Source organism: Camelus bactrianus, chromosome 3 (assembly GCF_048773025.1).
Source record: "Camelus bactrianus isolate YW-2024 breed Bactrian camel chromosome 3, ASM4877302v1, whole genome shotgun sequence".
In the NCBI taxonomy this organism is placed as follows: Eukaryota; Metazoa; Chordata; class Mammalia; order Artiodactyla; family Camelidae; genus Camelus; species Camelus bactrianus.
In genome coordinates, this window is record NC_133541.1 from 9327474 (window position 1) to 9353863 (window position 26390).

Genomic DNA, 26390 nt, shown 5'->3' on the forward strand with positions numbered 1-26390 from the left:
GAGATAATACATGAGAAAGCTGGGCACACAGCCTGGGCCACCGTTAGCACTCAGTAAGTGGTGGTCTGAGGCTATGCCAAGTTGGAGAGTGAAACTATTCATTGCTCTTTATTAAGCTTTTCTCTGTAAGTTCTTTAGAGAATTGGTCATTGAGAACAGTATCAATAACATCATAGAGAGCATTAAAATTCACAAACTGCCTTCACATACCTTCTTTGATCAACATAATAATCTGGGTGGTAAATAAGGATGAGAAAATTGAGGTTCGGAAATGTTAAAAGTTTCATGCAAAGTTATTCAGCTAATATAGCTCACAGATGGAATCCATCTCCTGGCTGGGTTGTAATCATACGCCAGATGTTCAAATAGTTAAGTTTAGAGAGTGAAACTCCAGAAATGCACACGCTAACTTTCCCTTCAAAATCCCCCACAAAAAAGTGTGGGGTGCAGGATGAGACAAGCTGGGTTCGCATCCCGACTGCCCCGAAGAATGTCGGAGGCTCGGAGGAGGTAATGTAGGGGGAATGACTTTCTGTATTGCAATGTACCATGCCATTCGTTGTAAAAATGTGGTCCAACTGTGTTTGTTCTAGTCTTAGCTGACCGACATGATATGGCTTACATCACAACTTTTAACTTCTTAAAGGTTCGCAAAAAAATTTGAAGTTTCATATATAAAGAAAGGTAGACTTAAGAAAAAAACCTATTATTTTATTATATTTTATCTATTACTTTGACTTCTTAAATATGATTAGTCTTTTTGTATTGCTGTATATTTGATTTACAATGTTGTGTTAGTTTCTCGAGAACAGCAAAGTGATTCAGTTATACATGTATATATTCTCCTTCATACTGTTTTTCATGATGGTTTATTATAATATACGGAATTTAGTTCCCTGTGCTGTACAGTAGGACCCTGTTGTCTGTCTATTCTGTATGTGGTACTCTGTATCTGCTGACCTCAAACTCCCGATTTATCCCTACCCCCACCTCCCACTTCCCCTTTGGAAACCGCAAGGTTGTTTTCTACATCTGTGAGTTTCTTCCTGTTTTGAAAGAAGCTCGCGGATATAGAAAGGTAGATGTTTTTAATGACATAAGTCAACTAACGTTTGGAAGGAGCCATTTTTCTGGCTCAAGGTATCCTTGCTGAACTATGACAAGTGTTTGCCGCAGTAATTGGGCTTCATGCCACTTCAGGTTGGGGTCAGGGTGGAGTCAATTAAAGACTCACATTTTATTAGAAGACTTCCTTTCTTTCTTGAATTATTGAGAGAGAGAGCGTGTGTACAAGACAGTGAGAGGCCATGCGTATCCCTTCCACATCTCTGAATTCTAACCTTCCTGCCAGTGGAAGCCCCAGTCCCCCTTCTCTGTCTCACCTCCTCTATTCACCGTAGGCGGCAGGGGTCTTTTCTTCCTACCAACGCCTGTCATTTCCTAGCGGAGCGGCACCTGTGACACTTCCGTGCTAGCACCAGGCAATGAGCAGGCGCTGTATTTTTAGGTAACAGTTACAGTAGTATATTGAGCACTTACTTTATGCCAAGTATTGTCCTAAGCATCTTACTCAAATAAGCTCATTTAACCTTAAAACACTCCATTAAGTAGGCAAGAATTTGAAAATATAAATGGAAATGTTTTCACTTCCTAACACTATTTTAAAGGGCTTTGAGCCTTACTGTGTTCTTTTGGGGTGGTGAGTGGAGGAGTGATGAGTTTGAACCTTGGATGTGTAGGCGCAGGGTAAATGTTTAAAAAAAATATTTTTCTTTTTTTTGTGGAGGGAGGTAATTAGATTTATTTCTTTATTTTTAATGGAGATACTGGGGATTGACCCCAGGACCTCATGCTTGCTAAGCATAGCACTCTGCCACTGAACTACACCTTCCCCGCTAAGGGTAAGCGTTAAGTGTTAAATTTACCAAAGGAAGAAAACATTTCCCATCTTCACCATCCCATTTCATTCACAACATTTTATTATAAAATTTTTCAAATATACAGAAAGTGAGAAGAATGGGGAGAATAGCACAATAGGATCTAAACTCTAAGCTCAACAATTGCAAATATTATATATGTATATATATGTGTGTGTGTATATAGATGGTGTTTACTGAATCATTTGAAAGTTAGTTGCCAATATCTTGACATTTCATCCCTAAATACTACAGCACACATCTCCTTAAAATAAGGGCAATCACTTACGTAACCACAGTACTGCTATCACAGACAAGAAAATTAACAATCACATTGAATATGGCTTGTCTTTCTCTATTTGACCAGCAAAAAGACAATAGAGAAAAACATTCTGAATTTGAATTCTAACAATCTAGTATTCTAGATGATCTGCAAATATTATAGTCTTTCTTCTTCCTTGGAAAGCATTTGATGCTTTGATGGGAAGAAAGACCATTTGTTAATACTTTGAAAATTGGAATTCACTCTTTTAATGAGGTAAATATGGACATGCCCATGGTGTGACTCGGAAAATTAAGACTGAAAGTTATAAATAAATAGTTTTGGGTCTATAGATTAGAACCCTGGTCCCCACCTCCCCCCCCCCCACAGTCCAAGTAAACTTAGGGCCAATCAACGATTCGCAAATGCAGCCTTTAACCAAGGGATTTACCAGTTTAATGAACAAGAAATCATACACAAGTCCAAAATGTAACAGTTAATAGACAGGACTTCAACCTCCATTTTTGGACTGTGCACCAGCTAAGGATCCAATTACAGCAGTGAGCTAGTGACAGATTACGGCTTTCTTTTTCCATTTATGAAATAAATCACTATTTTTGCTGACCACAGAGAAGTGTAACTTTAAGAATCTTGAAAAAAATAACTTGTAAACTTTGCTTCATATTTATTTCCTCCAAGCCAACGAGCACTCTAAGTCTTCTCTTGTTCTTTTTAAATTTAATTTTATTTTCTTATTTGTAAGGGGAGATCATTAGGGCTACTTATTTATTCACAATTATTATTTTTTTTAATGGCGGTTATGGGGTTTGAACCCAGGACCCAGTGCATACTAAGCAGGAGCTCTACCACTGAGCTATACCCTCCCCAGCGAGACTTCCCTTGTTGATACAGTTTTCTAATATACTAGAATTTCCTTCAAGTATTTGATTATACTTAAGTTGCCTGACAATTTTGCTTGAACAACAGGACATTTCTTTTTTTTTATTTTGACAATAATGATTAATATTAGCTTATCTCTGACAGAGGTAATGTTTGCTTCTTCGTTGCTCAGGTATGGAACTGTATTTGGCCATTCCTAGTTCTTATGGATAGCGGAAAATGTTATGTAATATCTTATACAAGAATATATAAGTAAGCAAGAAATATTTAATAATCATATTGTGTTAATATTGGAGAACGTATGAGTTTTTGCTGATGGAGAGATGAGTAGTAATGACAGCAGAAGTGTTCCAAAAGGAAATAACAGTCTTTGCTAAGATGCTTCCATAAGATGTGAAAGTTAGAAAGTAGCAACTAGATTTTAAGTGCCCTTAAAATATCTGATACAAAACCAGGCTGCTATGGGGTGAACTGTGCTCCCTTCCTGGCCAAAATGACATGTTGACGTCCTAAGCTCAGTATCTGAGAATGTGGTCTTTTTTGGAAATAGGGTCTTTACAGAGGTAATTAAGTGAAAATGAGGTCATTAGAATGGACGCTAATAAATTATAGCCAGTGTCCTTATAAAAAGAGACACACACACACAGGGAGAACGTCATGCGAAGATGAAGGCAGAGATCAGGGTGATGCTTCTACAAGCCAAGGGACAGCAAAGATTGACAGCAAGCCACCAGGCGCAACCTCAGAAGCAACCAACTCTACTGGCAACTTAATCTCAGACTTCCGGTCTCTGGAGCTGTGAGACAGTAAGTTTGTTGTTTAAGTCGCCCAGACTATGGTACTGGGTTACTGCAGCCCTAGGAGACCCATACCCAGGCCAAGTTTGGACTGTGAGGTGTGATGGACATTTATTGTTTTTGCCCCCAGCATTCTCTCCTTGCCCTGTGGGAACCTTTGTCCCGATTCTCTGATGATGCATTTCTGAGGCCATCTTGTTCCATGTGTAAGCCAATCAGCACATTTCATTCTTCTGAACAGAGTGATTGGCTTCCTGATGGTCACATGGCACCAATCCCACCCATCGTGGCTAAGGGTATTCAATTCCTAGGTTTTTGCTGTTATCAGGGAAGCAGACTTGCTTTTCCTGTTGGCAGAATGTGTGGAAGGATGACGAGGCTGAAACTGTGGCAGGTATCTTGCAAACACACAGGGTCTGAGCATGGACCCAATATCAAGGAAGCAGCACCAAGAAATCCAGAGATAGCACTTTATCCTGGTGAAATTACTTGACTTGAGCCTGGATCAAACTATACCTGAGGCAAGAGCTCCCTCTGGATTCTTCAGTCTTGTGAGCAAATAAATTCCTTTTCCTTTTCTTAAGCTGATTTGAGTTAGGGTTTTTGTCACTTGCAGCAGAAAGAGTCATAACTAATACAGCGATGGAAAGTTGGGTTTGAGGAAAGGTGCCAGGCGGTCTGTAAGATGAAGAGGCTGAGTTACAAACAGAGACAGGTTCTAAAACTCCAGCAGGTACGCTTTCTCCTTTCTTTGAAATCGTAGAACACTTTGCTTGCACAATTGATGTGACATATATCACATGTTGCCTTGAATTGCAATTACAGTTCTTGTATGGTGGGTACAAATTGCATAACCATAATACTCCCGTGTGCAGACGTGAAACTTTCTTTATCGTTTTATAATTGAGCTTAATTTACTCACAAGCCCTCATTTCTGCTCATGGCAGAGAACTTAATCTTGCCGATTCCAGGCAATTCTGTCAGTCCTGCTTGAAAATTCAGTATCTTTTTAGGGGAAATACATGGTTAATTCAGGCTTTCTAATCCCTTTACCCCTCTCCTTTCCCTGGGGGGGGGGGGGTATCTATGTTCTAGCAAGTGTGGCCATGACACAAAAGGTCTGGTCTGGCAGCCTCTGTGGGGATCTCTGTGACTGACCCAGAGAGCTGGGCTGTCAACACTGCTGGTGCTGTTGTCACCCAGGTCTTCGCTCAGCTTCTGGAAACTCAGCCTGGCCCTGCATCTAGTCCCCAGCTCGGTGGCCCAAGGGGTCCCGTATGGCAGGGCACAGTCTTCTCCGCACCATGCATCCTGCCTCTCAATTCTTAGCTCTTCTCGGCTCCCTAGGCCAACTTTGGGGGCTCCCTTTTCTGTACTCCCAGGACCAGTCCATGTGGCTCAGGACACTTGAGGAGTCAGCTCCCCACTAGATGCTCAGACAAGTCTGCCCTGCTCTTGGGCTGGGACCCTATAGGGGAGGAGGGAGCTTGGTTCAAGAGGGGCCTCAGAGCCACGCCCTCCCCTCCCAGGCTTGCTGTCCCCTCCGGAGCTCCGCCACCCCCGCCCAGGAAGGGCTGTCTATCTGCCCATATTCTGGGGACGAGCTCTCTGCTCTGGGTCTCCCCAGGCTGGGCTCTGGATGTTCCTCGGAACAATAACGAAAGCTTTTCCTCCCTCGCCTGTCTGGATCTTACAAAGGACACGCGGGGTTTCCAAGACCACGCCTCTGCCCTGGATTCCCAGGGGTTCGCCCTGGAGCTTCCCAGGGCAGAGTCTGGTGACTTGGAAGGGCTGCCGTTTTGGGGCCAGCTCTGCCCTGCAGCCTCACAGCCTGGTGACGGTGGAGGAAGGCTTGCAGGGCCCAAAGAAAACGAAGAGGCAGAACTCCTGGAAAGGAAAAGCGCCTGGGGACTATTTCACAGCGGGATCTGGCGCCACGAGCATCATGGCTGTTCCTCCAGGCACAAAAGGTGCCCGGACTGGCTCCCCCTGTGGGACAGTCATTGGTTGCTGCCCTGGCTGGCCCTTTGACACTCTTTCAAGGGCCAAACTCCACCCACTCGACTGAGAAACAGGCCAGGAAAAGGAACTTTCCAGGCTGTTTGAATGTTCTTTTTCTTTAGGTCAGTTGGCCCATAGTGATGACTGGTCTTTCCATCTTCCAAAGTTGGCTTTAGCACTGTTGGCAACTTCCTGCTCAAGGGAGGGACAATGAATTCCCTGGAGGTTGGCTGGGGGCGTGGTGGCCCCTGCGGCATGCTAGCTCAGCCTCAGGGTTGTGAGCTGAATTCTGTTCCCCTCAAAAGCTATGTTGAAGTCCTAGCCTTTGATGCCTGTGAAAACGACCTTGTTCGGAAATAGAGTCCTTGCAGATGTAAGTAGTCAAAGATGGAGATGAGTGATACCAGATTAGGGTGCCCCCACCCCCACATTCAGTGACTGGTGTCGTTATAGGAAGAGAAGAGGACACAGGCACACAAGGAGAAGGACACACGTTGATGGTGGCAGAGACTAGAGTGATGGGTCTCCTAACCAGGCAGCACTGAGGGCTGCTGGGACCAGAATCTAGGAAGAGGCGAGGAAGGATTCGTCCCGAGAGCCTTGGGTGGGAGCACGGCCCTGCCACCACCTTGATCTGGAGCTTCTAGCTTCCAGACTCGGGAGAAAGTTTCTGTTGTTGAAAACACCCAATTTTTGCTCCTTTGTTACAGCAGCCCTGGAAAAGGAGTCCACCCAGGACCCACTGCCCTTGCCTCAGGCCTGGGGCCAGACATCCTGAAGGTTTGTGACATTCAGGGAACTGGGGGGGCTAGAGAGAAGTGACCCGCCCTAGGTACCCTTTGCCACACTGGTTCCCCCGCTGCTCTGAGTCCGGGCTGCCGGTGGCTCAGAAACGCTCTCTTCTCTGAGAACTGCCCCCTGCCCAGGGAACAGAAGCTGCTGCCCGCCAGGAGGCCTGGCCACATCCCTGGTGGGGAGGGCAGCCCACAGCCGCCGACGACACGCGGACAAAAGCGGCTCTCCCGGCCTCGGGCGGGCCTGGCTCTGGGCACTATTTGTGCTCCCAGTTCTCGGTGGGGTCAGGATGAAGGCTTTGCCGGAGCCCACGCCCCTGTTTGCGTCTCTCCCTGGTCCTCCTCCTCTCATCCTTCTGCAAAGTGTAGCGCCCCTTCCTCCAGGCTCCGCTCACTCCCTGTTTCAGGCTCGGCTTCCAGGGAGGAGGACCCAAGGCACTGGATCCTGACTCCTGTGGGGCGGAGACTTCCTTCTCTGGAGGCCCATCCTGGGCTGGACAAGGCACAGACTGGGGCAGGGTCTCTCACACGCTGGCGCTAGGGACCAGCTCAAGAGCTCATTTAAACACAGCATCCTGGGCCTAACTCCAGAGATTCTGACAGTATGTCTGGGGTGGAGCCTGAGAACCGGCATTTCTAACAGGCTCCCAGGTGCTTGCACTGCTTGCTGGTCAGGGACCACACACTGAGACTCGCCGGCCTAGGATCTCATCACATTTGGTCGAGACTGATGGCTTGAGAGGGCGAGCGTGCTAGGAGAGGTTTGCAGAAATTAATTTGCACTTGGGATTTCTGAGGCTCGGCAAAGAATGGAAAAAGGTTGTGTGATGGGTTGAGGGTTGAAGAAGCCAATCTGGAGTGTTCCTGAGGGTTGGTCAGCCCCTCGGTCTGCACCTTGGCTCACAGGAGTGAACAGCTGTGGGCAGAAGCCCCGGGACTATCGACCTGGAGGTCTTCATGGGACAGAGGGCTCCCCAAAGCCATTCTCTTGGGCAGAAGAGACAAAGCTTGGCTCAGAAAAGAGGGGGGCATTCTTTTGTGTGCATGTATGTCTGAGTGTGCACCTACGTGTGTGTGATACACACGCCGTCACAGCTTGTTGAGTGCTTCTGCTTTGCCTGAGCGAGGCAGAGCCAGCCAGCCAGCCAGCCAGCAGCGGCTCCCGACACAAAGGCCGAGGCCGCCCCACCCGACACACACACAGATCATCATTTCTGTTTGAATTCTTCCTTCTTCTGTGCAGCAATCTGCTTCTGTAGGAGAGCCCTCGCCCCCTCGTTTGGGGTTCTGGCCAACTGGGGGTTTGCTGCTTCCAACCTTGTCCTCCCGCCCAGCAGAGCCCAGGGTTTCATCCGGCTCTGCCTCTTCCGTGTCGGTTACATGGAGGGAAGTTTTGTGCCTCCTCTGCTTTCGTGTTCTTCTCACCTCTGTGACCATTTGTTTCTGTGGCTCCAGAGATTCCACTTCGCCGACGGGGGATCTGAATTCCGCTGATTCTTTTTGTTCGCAGACAAACCTGGGCCCAGAGCAGCCACCCCTCTGCAGCCTACACGTTGTTTGTGCAGCGCCATCTGCCGGCAGGTGGCAGGGTGGCCATCCTTCCCGGTTTATAACAGATTTGAGGAGCGCGGCAAGCGCTGACCCCTCCCGTGCGCCGTCCCCTCTCACAGTCACAAAGTTCCGGGGTTGAGTTCATCACATTCCTGTTTCCGGCGAGTTCTCATCACTGTCTGAGCCGTTCCTTTTCCACCAGCCCCCTCTCCCCTTTCCTGCCTCCAGAGGTGTTTACATCTGCACTAGATGCCAAAGTGCCCCACCTGGACCCCTTCCCAGGTGCTGTGCCTGACCTCCACTGTTGCGTGCTGGCTGCTGACAGCCCCAGCTGTCCTGTCTCCGGATGGTGACACTCGCTTTTACAGCAGGAAGCCTCCTGGATGGGAGTTCACACGCCCCCAGGGTGGAGGGACCCCAGCCCAAGACTGTCTGCTAGCGGGTACAGAAGGCCAGCCGCTTGCCTCAAGCTGGGGTCCACGCCGGGATGTGCCTCATACCCCACAGCTCCAGGGCGTTTTTCTAGACTTTCCTTAAGCCCACTCCCTGGCGGAGCTTCCTTCCCTGCCCCGTCTTGCTTTTTTGTGAGTGTGTGTGTGACTTGCTTTATTGCAGCACCAGCGTTATTGCTCTGGTCTGGAACCAAACTTGCACTGTCTGTGAGGTGTGCTGTACTCTGCTTATTAGCCTTCCTTTGGGATCCAGATAGTTTTATTATTGTTGTTTTTTTTTTAAAAAAATTGAAGTATAGTTGATTTACAATATTATATTAGTTTCAGGTGTACAGCATAGTGATTCAGTATTTTTACAGTTTATACTCCATTAAAGTTATTATAAGATAATGACTATAATTCCCTTTGCTAGACAATATATCCTTTTTGCTTATCTATTTTGTACATAGTAGTTTGTATTTCTTAATCCCATACCCCTAAAATGTTCCGCCCAACTTCCCTCTCATCACTTGTGATCACTGGCTTATTTTTGATATCTATGAGTCTGTTTCTGTTTTGCTGTATACATTCATTTTTTTAGATTCCACACATAAGCGATAACATACAATATTTGTTTTTCTGTCTAACTTCTTATTTCACTAAGCATACTATTCTCTAGGTCCATCCATATCATCACAAATGGCAGAATTTCATTCTTTTTTATGGCTGAGTAGCATTCCATTGTATGTACACACACACACACACACACACACACACACACACACACCCCACATGTTCTTTATCCAGTCATCTGCTAATGGACACTTCATTTGCTTCCATATTTTGGCTATTGAAAATAGTGCTGCAAAGGAAAATATAAACAAAACAAAAAGACAACCTACAGAATGGGAGAAAATATTTACAAATGATGTGACTGCAATGGGCTTAAGTTCCAGAATACTGAATTACTTTGCTGTACACTAGAAACTAACATAACATTGTAAACCAACTATACTTCAATAAAAAAGTAAATAAATAAAAAATAAAGTAATCTGCAATCAGTGACACCTTTACTTTTTCCTTTCCAGTTTGGATTCCTTTTATTTCTTTTTCTTGTCTGATTGCTGTGGCGAGGACATTCAATACTATGTTAAATAGAAGTGGCAAGGGTTGGGCCTGAGATGGCCCTGTCTCCTTTAAGCATTCGTTTTTCCCTTTCTGTACACTATGACACTTGCCCCAGAAGTGGGGAGTGCTGAAGCAAGTGAGGCCCACGTGGGCTCTTGGCTCCTATCAGCCACGGAGGTCCAGTGCATCGCCCGTGCAGGCATCCACAGCTCTGTTCAGACACAGCCTTGGGTGCAAGTCCCCTTTGTTCCTCACAGCCAATCAGCCCCCAGCCTCTGCCACCCCCATCCTGTTGTGGAATCGTTCTGCAGGACAGGTGGAGCCGATGTGGCCTTTCAGCATATATCATGGGGCTGAGCTCTGGTGGAGCAGACACCATCGGAGATCTGGGTGGCTTTTGAGGTGCTGCTTAAATAAGTGGCCAACACCATCCTATGCAAGCTCCGCTGTGGGACTGGGTCACTTCTGCATCCCATAGTCAGGTCTTTTCCCAGATTCAGTGCTGCAGCATGATGTGGAATGAGTGGGGCTGGAGCATTCTCTCGCCAAGGCTGGGTGCATGGGGAGGTGGTTGCAGGAAACCTGGCAGCCTCTAGAGCAGACCTTTCTGCCCTTTCTTGCCCTGCCTTGGGGGCAAGTCTTCCTTGTGAGCAGAGTCCCAGGTTTCCCAGAGCCATTATATTAGTCCCAGCAGTGCTCCAACCAACCAAGAGGGCTTGTCCAATCTTGGCTCAAACTGCTCACTCCCCAGGTTGGATCTCCACTCCAGCGTAATCTCCCTTTTCCTCTACGTCCCCTCCCAGGGGCACAGGTCCCAATCTAATTGCTTTTCCTCTTTCCATACTTGATTTTGTGTGTATCTTGCTTGCAGCCTTGTTGTACAGAAGTCTTTGTGTCAGTCTCCAGTTAGATTTCAGTGAGAATTGTTCCACACGTGGATGTATTTTGATGTGTTTGTGGGTGGATGCCTCATCCTCTTACTCTTCTTTATCTGAATCTCTGCCCTCTTCTGCTTTCTCACCCTCCTTCTCCTGAAAGCCCCTCCTCAAAGCATCATAGACATCTGTTTTTAGTTTTGTTTTTCTTTATTTTTTTTTAATGGAGGTACTGGGGATTGAACCCAGGACCTTGTCCATGCTAAGCATACACTCTAGCACTGAGCTATTCCCACCACCCACCAAGCACCATAGACGTCGGGCTCTTGTCTCGGGCTCTGCTTCTAGCGGCCCAGATTTAGATGGTGTCTGCACAGAATGTGTGGTGTTGCTTTGTGTGTGTGTGTGTGTGTGCTGACTTGGAAAGTGTTTCCTATGAACTTGTCCATTCACCTGGTCTGCTGTCTCGTTCTGCCCTGTGCACACTCTGCTGTGTGTGCCACCACATTTTCCTGGGCACTTCCCAGATGAGAATGCTTTGATTGTCTCTTCTTCCACGTGGCCACAGGCGAGACCTCGGCGGACATCCTTGTTCATGGTCCTTGGGATGGATGTGACCGTTTCTCTGGATGGACAGATAGGAGTGGATTCTGATCCACAGACTTAGCTTCATGGAGTCTTACACACGGCTGCCCTGGGTTTCACTGGTTCCCCAGGAGCTGCCTATGCCCGGCAGCAACACACAAGTGTTCCCATCTCCCCGTATCTCCAACACTGGGGAGGGGCTCCCCTTCCATCTTTGTCATTCTGATGCTGATTTGCCATCACTGTTTTGTTTTCCTTTCCACTGCAGCTTTCAGCACCTCTGCCTGTACCTTGTTGGTTATTGGTGCCCCCGGCACCCCCTCCCCAGCCTTTTTCAAACCATCTACTATCTTTATTTTTAATTTAAAGATCTTTGTTGTTTTATACAGTTAAACTATCTTCTCTGAGTGGCCATCTGTCTCTTTTCCTTGTTTGTGACATCCTTCACTGGGCGAAAACCCTTAAGTGCTGCTGCCTTACGCTCCCATTGTCACAGGGAGATTCCGATGAAACAGCTCATCTATATTTCACTTGCTTTTTATTGCAGTCTTCCGACCAGGATGCAGGCATGAGTCCACAGGGACCTGGGTTAAGGGACATTAGACTTACGGAGGCCTTTTTCACATAAAATCATGCTCACTTTTCATTCTGACCCCTGATCCAGCCTCGGCACCCTGGCCCTTTCTTCCATGAGCTCCAGTTCTTTTTCTGGAGCTTTTCAGTCCCTCATGAACAAGGACCGCAGTGGGCCACCCCTGAACCCTGGAAATGCCTCGATGCCCTTGAGCTGCACAGAAAACACGTTCACATGCCACCCCGGTCCCCACACTACAACGTAAACAATATAAGCGTGTTCCTCGACAGACCCTCCTGAGAGGACATTTTCATCTTTGTGCATCTCAATAGGTCCCCAGTCACACAGTGTCGCTCTTACAGTAAGCGAATAGCATTACAGCAAATGCTCAGGTGGATACAAAACGCAGAACAGTATGATCCACATTCCGTGGGCTGAGAAGCAAGGTGTGGGGTCCTTTGGGGACTCCTGGTAGGATCTCAGCAGATGATTAGGTGCCCTGGTAAGTCGACGCTCTGAGGATGGAGAATTGAAGGGATGACCGTGGCTTCCCATATGAGTACTTACGAGGACCCCACAGGGTGGGGCCCCGAGGGAGTGCGCACAGATCCGGGTCCTCTTTTGTCTTTGAACAGGTAGTTCTTCTTAAGGCTTAAACCTTAGAAAATGTCCAAAATGTCCCTGAGCTCAGTACTCTTGAGTTCCAGCTTGTCAGGAAAATCTCTGCAAGTAGAATATCTGAGGTCATGGAGAGGACCACCCCCCCCCCTGCAGTCCCGGAAACGTGATGACTCCAACCTGATGACACAAAAGTAAAGGCTTCTTCTGGCCTTTCAGCAGCACGTCTCTGGCACGTTGGTCTTTCTGGCCCCGTATCTTCGATCTCCAACTAACGCTTACTCCCATCCCCCCTCTTCCAGGTAGCTGCCCCCATGCCCCGCGGTGTGCTGATTATGACGGTGAATCCCAGTAGGGGTCGTTCCTCTCCTTTTTATATAGTCAAGGTGCATCTGTTTGAAGGCAGGCAAGAGTTTGATTACCCATATTAGGACCCCAGTGAAGCTTAACAAGGGAAGTCCACAGGTTCTGGGATGCCCCCTTGCTCCTCTGATTCACTGGAATTGTCACTCTCCCGAATTCAACACGGAAAAGAGGTAATTTTGTACCAGTGTGATGCTCCAAATAGTTGAGTACCAACCTATTTGTTGTATAGGCATGTTTTATAGGTTTCTTAATAAAAATGGGAGTTTGTACCCAACTAAACCACACACTCTTCTAATATTGGAAATTTTAAATCCACCTTTACCATAACTGCGTTAGGATTGGTAAAGGTTAATAGCCTGGCAGAACTATTTTTTCAGAGCCACACTGTTTTTTTCCTTCTACTCTTCTAGGTTGTTGCAGACTGACTTGAGAGTGATTCTCCTCCCAGGGCTGTTCTTAGCAAAGTAAGTAAATTTACACATTCTGCAAGAACCCAGGGCTTCTTGAGGAAAGTGTCTTCTGTAAAACCCAGGAGGTCCGCTAAAATGCAGACCCCTGGGTCTTGGATTTCCAGTGTTGGGGGTGATGTGGAGATCTGCATTTTAGCAAGCATTTCAGGATGGTTTGAGTACAATTAGATCAAAATCTATTAATTCTCTGCTGTGTTCCAAGTGAATTCATTTGTTATCTCATTTAATTCTGTAACTGCCTGTATGGGAAGTATTTCTAACCTTATTTTATAGGTTTGGCAATGAACGTTTATGATCATCAGCTGTCTTAAATCCTGGGGTGCTTGTAAGAGGTGAAACAAACTTTTCAAATCTGTGTCTGTCCATCTTCAAAGCCCTCAGTCTTAAGAATAAAATCTACAGGTGAGTTGGGAAGAAGAGAAGAAGCAGTTTGCTCTTCAAGGCAAGAAGGAGTTTCAGGCATAAGACTGAGTGTTAAGGACAGCTTTGCTTCCTTCACCTGAAAAACTGAGGAGTCCCAGAACGAGAACCTTGCTGATAATCTGTATCTGTCAGGAGAGGCTTAGTTAGCTGCTGTGACAAACATCCCCCCCCACCACCACCAGAATAGTGAAATCACAAAGGCTGATTCCTCACTCATGCTCCATGTCCATTGTGGGTTTATAGGGAGGTTCGGCTCAACATAGTCATTCAGGGACCTGCAACATAGTGTTGCTGCTCTGGAAAATTTCCATTTACTGTGAGTGAGAGAAAAAAGCACTCAGGAGGATCTTGAACTGGCAGTCACATGCTCCTGCCCAGACGTGACACTTGTCACTTCTGTTCAGAACCTATTGATCAGAGGCAGTCACCTGGCCTACTCACATGCTTGTGGGAACCAGGAACCACACCCTACTGTGTTCCCAGAAGCACTAATGACCAGTTATGACCACGCCAGAGCCCCTATTCAGGTAGGGAGTAGGGTGAGGCAGTGAGATGGAGTCATCAAAATTATAATATTTTATTTATCATGAATTATTTTTTCACATTTGTTTTTATTTTTGAAAAGATTGCATTAAGAAATTAGTTATCTTGATGACTGAGTTTTTTTGGAGCACTCCATGAAATTTTATAGCAAGTCTCATCCTTGATATAAATAGAGGATAAAACATATCAGAATTTTGTTTCCTTTTTTTTTTTTTTTCTTTATCCAGTCACCTATTCATTGACATTTAGGCTGTGGTATATTTATACAATGGAATGCTATTCAGCCATAAAAACTGACAACATAACGCCATTTGCAGCAACATGGATGCTCCTGGAGAACGGCATTCTAAGTGAAGTAAGCCAGAAAGAGAAAGAAAAATACCATATGAGATTGCTCATATGTGGAATCTAAACAAAAAACCAAGCATAAATACAAAACAGTTTAACAGACTCATAGACATAAAATACAGACTTGTGGTTGCCAACGGGGCAGGGACAGACTGGAATTTCGAAAGGTAGAATAGAGAAACAAGATTATACTGTATAGCACAGGGAAATACATGCAAGATCTTACAGTAGGAAAAAAAATGTGACAATGAATATACATCTGTTCATGTACAACTGAAAAATTGTGCTCTGCAGTGGAATTTGACACAACATTGTAAACTGACTATAACTCAATAAAAAAAAGTTAAAAAATAAAATAAAGTAAAATAAAATAAGAATTTTGTTTCCACATTAAAGCCCTAGAGAAAAGCAAGATTTGTCCCTAAATTAAAATGTTTGCAATATTTAGAGGTAAGGGTATAGTTAACATCTACATAAATATTGGCAGAGAAAGAAAACAGCGAGAAACACACTCTTAGGCTGCAGAGAAAACGCAAAGGTCAGTTGGAGACGGAGGTACCCAAGGTCCAGGCTCTTTGTCCTCACCGTGTAGAAAATCGTTTTCTGTTCGGCTTCCCCAGTGGCCTTCCAAGTACATTATGAAGACAGTTAAATCCCGCATCCCAGGACCTCAAGGTTTTCAGTGACTGGGCTAAGGTTAATCATTGTGAATTGAATGAAACAGCTTATTCAGGTAAAATCGATTGAAATCTTAATGAGCGAAAATGGAAATTTTGGCCACCAGTCTTCACTTTCTTTCCTGAGGAACGCTGTTGTGTAAGATTTTTTTGAAATACTACAGGAAGCCCGTGGAAGTTTCTATAAGACGTTAAAGAAGCTGATTTTGGTAAAGTCCCAGGAAGGATATTTTCCATTTATGGAGCTGTGAACATATAGCAATTTTACTTACTTTGATACTTCTTGTGATTTTTCTTTTAACCGATGTCTTCTAAATTTTGTGTCTACGTGGATTTCACATGGATGTGAATCTATAAAATTGACCCGGATTCTCTCTCAGCAGTAGAATTGATCTCCTTTTCCCTCTGTGTCTTGTAAAATACATCTGTGAACTTTCTGATGAAATTGAAAAGAGAACTTCTTCAAAGACCTGAACTATTTGCTAAATGTGTTTCCACTTTGAACATCAGTAGAATGAACACCTAAATGTGGGGTGAAAATAAGAGCATCTTCTTGACCGTGACTTTGCTTTAATCTTCAGTATTTCACATTCTGTAGGAAACCCCTTCATTCCTGAAGCATCCCCACAATGGATACGATCGCTCCGTAATCATCTATGAAAATAAGAAAAGCCCAGGTTTTTGAGAAGCTCTCTTTACAAGATTCTTGATGCTTAATGTGTTATTCTCTGGAGAACGGTCTTTGTTATCTGAAATCAAGTTTTCTTAGGCACTCATTCCTAGGGTTCTTTTCTGCATCTCCAGAAGATTGCCTTGACAAACAATTTTTTCTACAGCTAGAAGTCACTTAGCGCTACATTAGTGAGTCACAGCTAGTCGGCTGCCTCTTCCCCATTGCCCCCCTGGCGATAATTAGGGTCACAGACAGGTTCATTAATATCTGTTCCCTAGGATCAGACCTACTACCAGGGATCCCTGAGGGCTTATGGAGAAAAAGTCTTTAAAATTGTAATGATGAGTCTTACTCTAGAAGGATATTCTTTCCAGGTAAAGGAAGAGCACAAAAGAATAGGTTCCCGACTTGGGTTACCAGTTATCAGGGAATGTGTCACTGACACCTGGACAGGGTTTTGAAGGATGAGCAGGAGTTCTTTAGGAGGGAGGACCCTCTTCCTGCTCTGTGAGCCCATGATCAGAGACTTGGCATTCCACAGCTAAGGTTAACCTGTGACCTTCAGATGATGGCCCCGGGGCCCTGTTTTCCCTTGCTCTTAAACAGAGATAGAAGTGTTTGGATGTTTATGTCGCCCCCGCTTCCCACAAGGATGGCTCCTAGTACAAAAGCCAGCTTCCTCTGCTAATCGGTGGACAAGCCCTAAGGGACAATGTGCGCTTCAGAGCCCCTCTTGGAGTCAGATGGAGTCTGGGACGCTACCTGAAATTGCATCTTTGCTTGGCTTCTGCAGCTCCCTGACTCCACCCACCCAATGATGGGCGTCTGTGGCAACACACCTCCACAGACCCCTTGTGCCTGAATCCTGGGAGAAGCACGCCTCAGGTGGTGTCCGTCAGCTGCTGCTTCAGAGATCATAAATATTAGATCAGATGAATTTGTACTGCACGTGAAAATAATTCCTGAAGCGTAGTGTTTGTGTTAGTGATTTCATTATATTCTCACTTTTAAAAAAAAAAATCCTCACCTTCTAGTTGTCTTCCAAAGCTGGCCTTGAGAAACCATTGTTAGCATTGCCTTCTCCTCCTGCTGGCTCAACAGTCCCCTTAATAACTTTCCACGTGGCGGGAGCAAGGGCGCAAACATGAATAGATTACTCAGATCTACACGACAGACCCTCCCTTTTCTGTCTTGGATTCACAGCTTTCACTTGGCCCGTTGGGGTTTCTCTAGGGCTTGTATCTCATCATTTTGCTCACTATTGCAGGGTTATTCATTTCATAAACCCACCTCCTAAACCCAATAAAACACAATTTCTTCAAAGCAGCCTTTTGTTCTCATTCTGTGAATATGGAAAAAAAAAAAAGGTGGAAAATCATGAACTTCTCATCTCAGAGACTTATTTCATCTTTTTGGCTCTGGCCCTCAGAGATCGGGGGCTGAGTCAGACAGAGGCTCTCTGCTCTTTCTGGAGTCTTCCACCAATTACGTTAACATCCAGGCTGCTATCGCGTGTGGCTGGAGGCCGGCCACGGGCTTGATTTACTGCTCTCCTTCGCTGAAGCCCATTTGCCCCGGGCTCAATAAGCCATGAAAAATAGCTCCTCAGTCAGCCTGACAGCCCCTGCTCTTGAGGCGTAAAGTCAATGGGAAAACCCGCAACAGGATGGTCCATTCGCGTTTGACTCTGTTTATCTGGAGGAATAATCATCAGAATTAGTGACCCATTTTAGGGGAAGGTAGGTAGAAACTCAAGGAATTGATAGAATTTCCCTGGGCTTAACACAACAAATCCCCTAAACTTCCCCCCCTCCCTCCCTTCCTTCTTTCCTTCCTTCCTATCTTGAAACTGACTGTAGCTTCATAACTGTTGGGGAGTTTGGTGTGACTTCAGAAGTGAACTTACAAAAATTTAAAAAATAAATTGGCAGCACGACTCTGTCTTTCACAAAAGCTATTCTGTGCCACCGCCTACCTCCCGGGAGGCGGGAGTGCTGAAGGCTCGCGTTTTCCGGAGAGGAAGGTGCTAGTCTTTCAACTGCAAACCACCTGACTTTGGGCAAATTGAATCCCGTGCATCTCAGCTGTCTCGGACGCAGATAGGCGCCTAGTGTGAGTCCCACGCTGGGTGGTGGAAAGGAAAGAGATGAGGTTCCAGCGTGGAAACTAGCACATCCCGACTGCTGGATAAATGACTGTCGTGATTGCCACTATTAGACACACTTGCATACACAAAGCAGCTAGGGCTGGGAAAAGGAAAGAAGAAGGAAATCTTTGGGGGAAAATGGGATTTTTTAAAAAATGTAGTCTTGGAAGAGGCACTGACATGATTTCTTTGAGACTGTGGTTGGAGAGACCTGTGTGTGTGGATGTGGGTGGGTGGGAGGGGTGGGGGTGACCAGCAAGAGTGAGATCAGAGGGTCATGATTGTTCTGATGGCCTGTACCACCTCCAGGTGTCATGCGTCAACAGTTCAGGGGTGTTGGGGCAACCCCCCCCCTCGGGTACATGGACTTCCCCCTAGCGATATGCCCAGCTGAATTGGACCAGGGGGTGGGAGCCAACATTAACAGCAGCTGTTTCATCTCAAACACAGCTTCCTCCGCAATTCTGTTCCTCCTCCTCTTCCTTCTCCCTTCCTTTTTGTATAACCCCCTAGTTTAGGGAACTGTTCTATTGTAGAAAGTAGAGTCAGCAAGTGCTCATTGGAGCATATTAAGCAGGCAGTCTTCCTGAGGCCAAGGATACAAGTTTGTTGTTGTTTGTTTTCTTCCTTTCCTTTCATCTATCTATCTATCTATCTATCTATCTATCTATCTATCTATCTATCTACCTATCTAGTTCTGTCCTGTCTGCAGTCAGAGACTGGTACTTGAAAATGCAGATTATGTGATGTGGTCCTGTCTGAGGATTTAGGGTGAGTCTTGTTTGTTTGTTCTTGGTCTTGTTTTTGTTTTATTTATTTATTTTTTTTGTGAGTCTTGATGTCTTGAGCTGGAGGCAAGAACAAAGACCTGAAAAGATGAAAGGATACCAGAGAAGGAGCTTTGTTCCTTGGCAGAAGCCACGTTAAAATGAAAACTTGTGCATAAGCATCGTTGACATGTGCATGTTCTGATCCTCGTGCTGGATGTAAGAAGTGAATTACTGGCAGAGTGAATTTCTTGGCAAATTTCTCCCTTCTCTCCTTCTCCACCTGGCACATACTTCTATACTTCCCTTTTATAAAAATCTGAGCCTTTCCAAAAGGGGATGTCATGGAAACTCACAGGTCCTCATTCTTTAGGGAGAAATTTTCAAATATTGAAAACTCAGGAGAGAGAGAGACATGACTTAAAAATTAATTACCAAGAAAATGGTAAAAATTCACCACTAGAAAGCTAGAAAGTCTGGCTTTTTAAGCCTCTCCCTTTCCTAGATTCAACTTTAAAAAAAGAGAGAAAAAAACACGGTACTTGGAATCTACAAGCTAAATTGGGAGGGAAATCCTAGAGCATTTACATACCCCACTCGCTGCACTTGAGAACATATTTTGAATAAATGTAGGTATTGCATCTCTGGATAAATTTGCATTAGGGTAAAAGATCATTTAGGGTAACTGTCATCACTGGGCAATTATTAGCACTCCTCCAATTGATCTATTCTATTTTAGAAATGCACACTTGCTTAATTCACACATATGTGAAAATTTTGCCACTTATTTCTCATTAAGTCATAGTGGAAAGGTAATAAACCGAGGAGATCTCAGTGCGAGCCCAGAGGTGATTTTAGTTGATATTAAAAAACAGCCTCATTAAGACCCGCATTTACTAACAATCGACTGCATCACAGATGTTGGTGGAGGTCTGATCTGGTGTTACAGCCAGGGTGTGTGTGTTGATTTATGAACCTGTGTTGGATTGTCTCCTGAGCAGAGAAATTGTATTCAGCTGAAAAATTCAATCTCAAAATTCCAAAACTTCCTACCCAGAGTCCAGTAAATGTCAGTGGTGGAGGTAATGGGCCATACAAATAAAATCCCCATGGTGGAAACGTGGGCAAGCCTGGTCCGTGATTTTAGTTTACATTAGATGCTCGGGTTCTCCACATGGCAAGGCTCTGTCTGCGATATAGTCGTGTCTTAGCCAATAGTGGACTTTTTCTTTCCCATGTTTGGAAATCTTATGTATTAATTTCCTATAAATGTTGTTAGTCCCACAAATGTGGTAGCTTAAAGTGATGCAAATGTATTCTCTTATTTTTAAATTTATTTTTATTAATTGTTTAATTTTTTATTGACATCTAGCCAGCTTACAATGTTGTGTCAATTTCTGGTGTACAGTATAATGTTTTATTCATTTGTATATATGTATATATATAATATATATATATATATTTCATAATGGGTTACTCCAAGATATTGAATATAGTTCCCTGTGCTCTACAAAAGAAACTTGTTGTTCATCTATTTTATATATAGCAGTGTGTATTCTCTGTTGGGTCTAGAGGCCAGACGTCTGAAATGGGTTTCAGAGGGCTGCAATCGAGGTGTTGGCAGGACTGCACTCCACCTGGGAGTTCCCGGGGGAAGAGTCTGCTTCTTTGCCTTTTTCAGCTTCTAGTGGCCACTTACAGTTCCTCTGCTTGTGGCCTCAGGGCTCCTTCCTTTATCTTCCAGGTGCATCACCAATCCTGCTTCTGCCCAATCTCCCTCTGCTTTTCTCTTTTAAGGAAACGTGTGATTACCTTTAGAGCACACTCAGCTAGTCCAGATCATACCCCCATCTCATGATCCTTAATTTAGTCACTTCTACTCCTGAAGGTACATCCACAAGGGCCAGGATTAGAAGCTGCCTATCTTTGAGGGCCATTTTTCCGCCCACCACATCTTCTGATGCAAATTATTAAATTTGATGGGAATCACCACTGTATCCTTTTTTTTAAAAAAAAAAGTAATTATAGAACATTTTACATCTTATTTAATTAAATCTTTTAAACTAAGAAAATAATATGCTCGTGTTAAAGAAATTCAAGCAGTGCAAAGTGTGTGCAGTGAAATATGAGTTGGCCTTCCACCCCTGGCGAGGGTGGCCTCGGTGGCCAGGTGTCACCTTACTCCAGCCCCAGGCCCTTCCCCAGAGTTAACCATTTACCTGTTTCCAGAACGTTTCCACAAATGTACTACACACTTTTAACACATGGAAAATTCTATACATGTTGCTCTGTCCTTGAACTTTCCGATTCCTTTATCTTGGCCTTCTTTCCTCATTAACACACCCAATTTCATTTTATTTCTTTTAACTGTTGTGTGATATTCTGTTGAATGGAGGTAACATATTTATTTAAGCATTTCTTTTTTTAAAAAATTAAACATTTAGATTATTTCCAGGATTCTCTCTGCCATCACAGTGTCACCTACAGTATTGTGTGCATATTTCTTTCCATATAGATCAGTGTTAGTTTTTCTTATTGCAGAATAGCATTCCATTGTATAAACGTATCACAATTAGCTTATTTTTTTTCTCTGGTTGATAGACGTTTGATTGTTTCCATTTTTTGGCTATTATAGATAAAGCTGTGATAAAAATGCGAACATAAACCTTTGTGTGAACATATTTTCCTTTCTCTTTGGAGCATGCTAGGAGTACTGGAATTGTCGCGTCGTGGAGTTTGTGTGTGGCCAACTTCAGTAAATCCCGTTCATGGAAGAAATTTTCCCACAATAAGGTATGGGGAAGTCATTCCAGCTTCTACCTGATTTAACTTGAGCTTTAGGCTAAATAAAGCAACCTGTTTGTGGTCTATTGAATGTGCATTGTACATCTGCTTTAACCATTAAAGAAAAGAATGCATTTAAGACTCAAAATGGAGTAACTGTGGTTCAGGCATTCAAAATGGAGCTGGGTGGCCACTGGGGACATGGTTTCAGACACATTCCTGTATTACTGAGAACTTGAATTTTCTGAACTGCATCAGACTCAAGGACTCCACCAGCCATTCTCAAAACACTGTCCGCTCCCAGCTGCCAGCTGCAACCTTATGGTCTCAAAGTCTCCCCTTGTAACTGCAAACACTTTGGACCCCAACAAATCCTTGCTTAACCAGCCTCCTCACTTCTTGCCAGCTCTAATCCTAACTCGTGACAAACAACTTATGTAACTGTGTGTTTTTTTGCCTGTATAAGCCTCCCCCATTTTTAAGTCTGGGGGGATGCAATTCAAGTGCTTACTGAAGCTGTGTCTCCTGAGCTGCAGTCCTCAGTTTGGCTCAGATAAAATTCTTCTCTGTTGCGCTTATAGATTGTTCATTGACACCGTCAAACAGTTTCCAGAGGTGGCTGGAATGAGTTCACTCACCTCCCAGCGCTGTGTGGGAGTCCCGACCGTTCTACATTCTTGGCATCACACCCCTTCTGTGTTGGCCATTCTGGTGGGTATGTGATAGTATTTTCTACTTTCAGTTAGCATTTCCCCATCACGAATGAGTTTTGAATGGCGCTTCATATGTTCATTGGCCATTTGGTGCTCCTCTTAATAAATGAGCTCGCCTGTCCACATCTTTTTCCTATTGTTCTGTCGGTTCGCCTGTCTGGTGCTTACTGAGTTGCAGGAGTTCTTCACACAGTCTGGATACAACTTCTTTATCAGGTATATGCACTGGAAATATTACCTCCCTCTCTGTGAGTTCTTATTCACTCTCTTAATGTTGACCTTCCACAGACAAAAGGTTTTCATTTTAATCTCTTCCAATTTCCCAAACTTTTCCTTGATGGTCAGTGTGTTTTTGTGTTACTTTATGAAATCTTTGCTACTCTGAGATCAGATGAGTAATCTCTTATGTGATTTTCTGGGTACACAACCACCTGAAATGGGTTTGTGTGTGTGTGTGTGTCTATGTAGAGTCTGAGGGCCTAAGATTCATTTTTTAAAAGTATGACTATTCAATTGACCTAGCACCAATTATAGAAAGGATCACCTTTTTCTTATACCTCTGTACTTCACCTCTGTCATAAATCAAGTGAATGCACATGGGGAGGTCTGCTTCTGTACCTTCTATTCCATTTCACTGTTTGTCATTTGATTTAGGGAAAATAAAGAATTGTGACTTTTTTTTGCATCTGAGTGCCTTGGAGCAAATGTGTGCCATTAGGGTAATTCTGTTGCGGTCAGAGTGTGTGTAAAGGGTATTCTGAGTGCTCTTCTCCCCTTCGGTAAGATCAAGGGTTTAAGTCAATCATAATTAGATCCCCTATCCTTTTTCTGGGTCTTAGGAGGAAGTAAGCCAGTAACAGCTTTGGGGTAGAGAGTCCCATGAGAGGTTCAGCTGGAGAGAAATTCAGGGGGGCCTGTTTCAGGAAGGATGAACTTCGTCCGGTGGGTGTTGGCCTGTTTCCACAGCATTCCTCTTCCTGCTGGGTCTCATCCTGTCTCTCTCCGGCTCAGGATAACCTTGATGTTTCTCCAAGTCTTCTTCAGACCCCATCTGCTCATTGCTGTCTGGGCTCCTGCCGGGCCCCCTCCCAGGATGGCCTCCCCACTGCTTTTGGTCTCTACAAAGCTTTTCCGCAGTCTGATGTCTTTCAGAAAGTCTCTCCTAATCCTATCAGCCCTTCCTGACCTTCCTCGCCTCTGAACCCTGCATCTGCTATTATTTCTGAATCACTTGTTTTGGCCTTTGTATCATGACTATTACGAAGGTTCTTGTCTCTCAAGCTGGAAGCCCAGCTCTGAGGGAAATCAAAGTCCCTTTCTGACCCAAAGCAGGTGCCCAATAGCTGTTGCGTCTGAGATGGAGGGAAGAAGGGGCCTGGAGGGCAGCTGGGAGGGACCTGCCCCGGGATGCTGAGAAGCAGGAGGGCCTGCTGCCTCTGGGGGACTCAGAATCCCCTGCCCCGCGTTGGATGCCTGGTGGTCCTAGTCCCCAACTGTCCTAAACCCTTGATTCATGTTTCCAAATATTTGAATCAGAAAAGATGCCAGCTCTCACACTGGGCAGAGCGGGTCACGGTCAAGGCATGGGGAAGGCCATGTCACTCCTTCTGAGTCAGAACTTTGTTTTGTTTTTTAGCTGAAAATGGAAGCATTGCTGACATTCTCCTTCCCAGCTGAGAGCAAGCCTGCAGCCAAGGAGGCTGTCAGACTCTGAGGGACGGGCCGACACCGTCTCCAGGCCGCTCACAGCCGCGTCATCCGCATAGACAAACGCGCACACCTGCTGGATGAGACGTCCCCTAAATGGATGTCACGCAGCGTCAGTGTGCTGGGCCTTCGGTGCACCGTCATGATGAACTGCGCGTGCCGGCAACGTACTAGAAGAAGCTGTTGGGTGCCGGGAAAGAGGGACAAATATGGAAAGATGTTCTGGTTGTTTGGGGATTTTTGCTGCTTGCTGGTGACAGATGTTTTTGGAATATTGTCCCCAGGTCTTGACAGATGTTCTCCACTTAACTTCCCCGAGGCTTCTGGCAGAATGGCAGGAGCGATCTGTAGTCTGTTTTCCCTTCTTTAAAAACATTTCCTGAGACTTGGAAAGTTGAAAAAATAAATGTTGCCACCCCAGTCTCCTCTTATTTGGTGACTTCTAACAAGGGTGCAGTGCAAAAAAAAAAAAAAACAAACCTGATCTGGCTTTGGGGATCCCTGGGATCATCTGTAGTCGGATGTCTGCTAAGCATGGGTCTTCTGTCTACTATAGGGGCATTTCAAGGAACCCATTAACCATTTTCTCCTCAATATCCCTTGGGTCCCAAGCAGAAGTGAGTGGAAGTAGAGTCATGTGGCAAAACGCATTTCTGATAACAAACCTTAGGTCTCAATTGTCTGAGCCTCCAGTTCTCCCCAGTGCTCTGTGCGTAGAGAGGTACTTCACCCCATGGGGACCCCAGGCTCCGCAGGGCTTCTTTTTTTATTGAAATATAGTTGATTTCCAATGTCTGTTAGTTGCTGGTGTATGGCAAAGTGATTCAGAGATATACTTTTTCATTGTAGGTTGTTATAAGCTATTGAATATAGTTCCCTGTGCTGTACAGTAGGACCTTGTTGCTTATCTATTTTATATATAGTAGTTTATATCTGTTAATCCCAAACTCCTAATTTATTCCATCCCACCTTCCCCTTTCATAACCATGAGTTTGTTTTCATGTTTGTGAGTCTGTTTCTGTTTTGTAAATAAGTTCATTTGTATCATTTTTTTTTTAGATTCCACATATCAGTGACATCATGTGATATTTGTCTTTCTTTGTCTGACTTGCTTCACTTAATATGACCATCTCTAGGTCCATCCATGTTGCTGCAAATTGCATTATTTCATTCTTTTTTATGGCCGAGTAGTATTCCATTGTATATATGTGTGTGTGTCTCTATATACATATGTATATCCCAGCTTCTTTATCCATCATCTGTCCCTGGACATGCTCAGGGTGGTCTACCAAGTGGTGGCATGAGTATGTGACTAACAAAAGTAGGCCCTCAGAGGATGCTGCCTGTCCTTAAAAGCAGAAAAGGGGGTCTTTCAGACAAGGGAGAGGCTGATTGGAGTTGGGCCAAATTTGTGATGTCACAGTTCCAGCATGGTGGACACAACAAGGCAAGAGGTCTGAAGCAGCCTGGGAGAGGAAATGAATGTTCTGTAAGCCCCACAGATGAACCACTGTTTCTCCGAGTAAAGGGTTCCTACCTTGGTGAGAGCCAGCTGAGAAGTCCATTGTTGGGATTTACGGACTTTCAGGAAGTTCCTGAAACAACAATAGGGTAACTCACAAACTGATCTTCCTGGGCAAGAATTTCCTGGAAAAGTGAAGTCCTGCTGATGTGGAGTGTTGAATAGTAAAGTCGTATTAGTGGGAAGCTCTGGGCTGAAGAGGGTTCCAGTTCTCACACGCTTTTCTTACAATTCTATAATCTAGGGGGAGGGAGAGGGTATGTATCTTGTCCTTGGTTACTTAAGAAATATGGAGGAAGGGAGGAACGGCATTTCTCAGACGGGATAAGCCGAGGAAGATAGTGGGGACTTGGTATATGGGAGGATAGTGGATTTACGACTCCAGTGAGCTGGAGACGTGGGCTGACACAAGCAAGGCAGTGGGATTTATGACCCTGATAAGGAGGAGACGGGCGCCGAGACAAGTCGGCCTGAGCTGTGGTGAGGCTGGTCCCTCCCCAGGGCTGCCAGCTGTGCTGAGGCAAACACGGCAGGAAAGGGAGTGCTTCCTCTTTTTTGAGGGCTTGCAGGTGGACGTCTGAGAGCCCAGGAACGGGGGTCCCAGGGCCTCGGCAGGCACCAGTTAGCACTGCGCTTTACAATCGTTTTCTCATTTTAATTTTCACAATAACCTTGTAAAATAGATATAATTCCCATTAATTGCTTGAGAAGACTGAGGCTCACTGAGATGCAAAGACAGTAAGTCACTTGCACAGCCAGGAAGTGATGGGGCCAGGATAGAATCCCAAGTCCGGTGGGGTCCAGCCCCACATTGGGCAC

The 26390-nt window shown here is 45.0% G+C and overlaps 1 long non-coding RNA gene across 2 annotated transcripts; it reads left to right on the forward strand.

Annotated features, from left to right (window-relative positions):
- The first annotated feature begins 372 nt into the window (after positions 1 to 372).
- On the forward strand, positions 373 to 24523 carry LOC141575212 (uncharacterized). Of its 2 annotated transcripts, none has more exons than XR_012502611.1 (5): positions 373 to 510; positions 13209 to 13262; positions 21546 to 21638; positions 22211 to 22344; positions 23979 to 24523. It is a non-coding gene; the product is annotated as an uncharacterized LOC141575212 (long non-coding RNA). The 2 variants fall into 2 exon arrangements; XR_012502612.1 differs by having other exon boundaries at positions 22211 to 22340.
- Positions 24524 to 26390: the final 1867 nt, after the last annotated feature.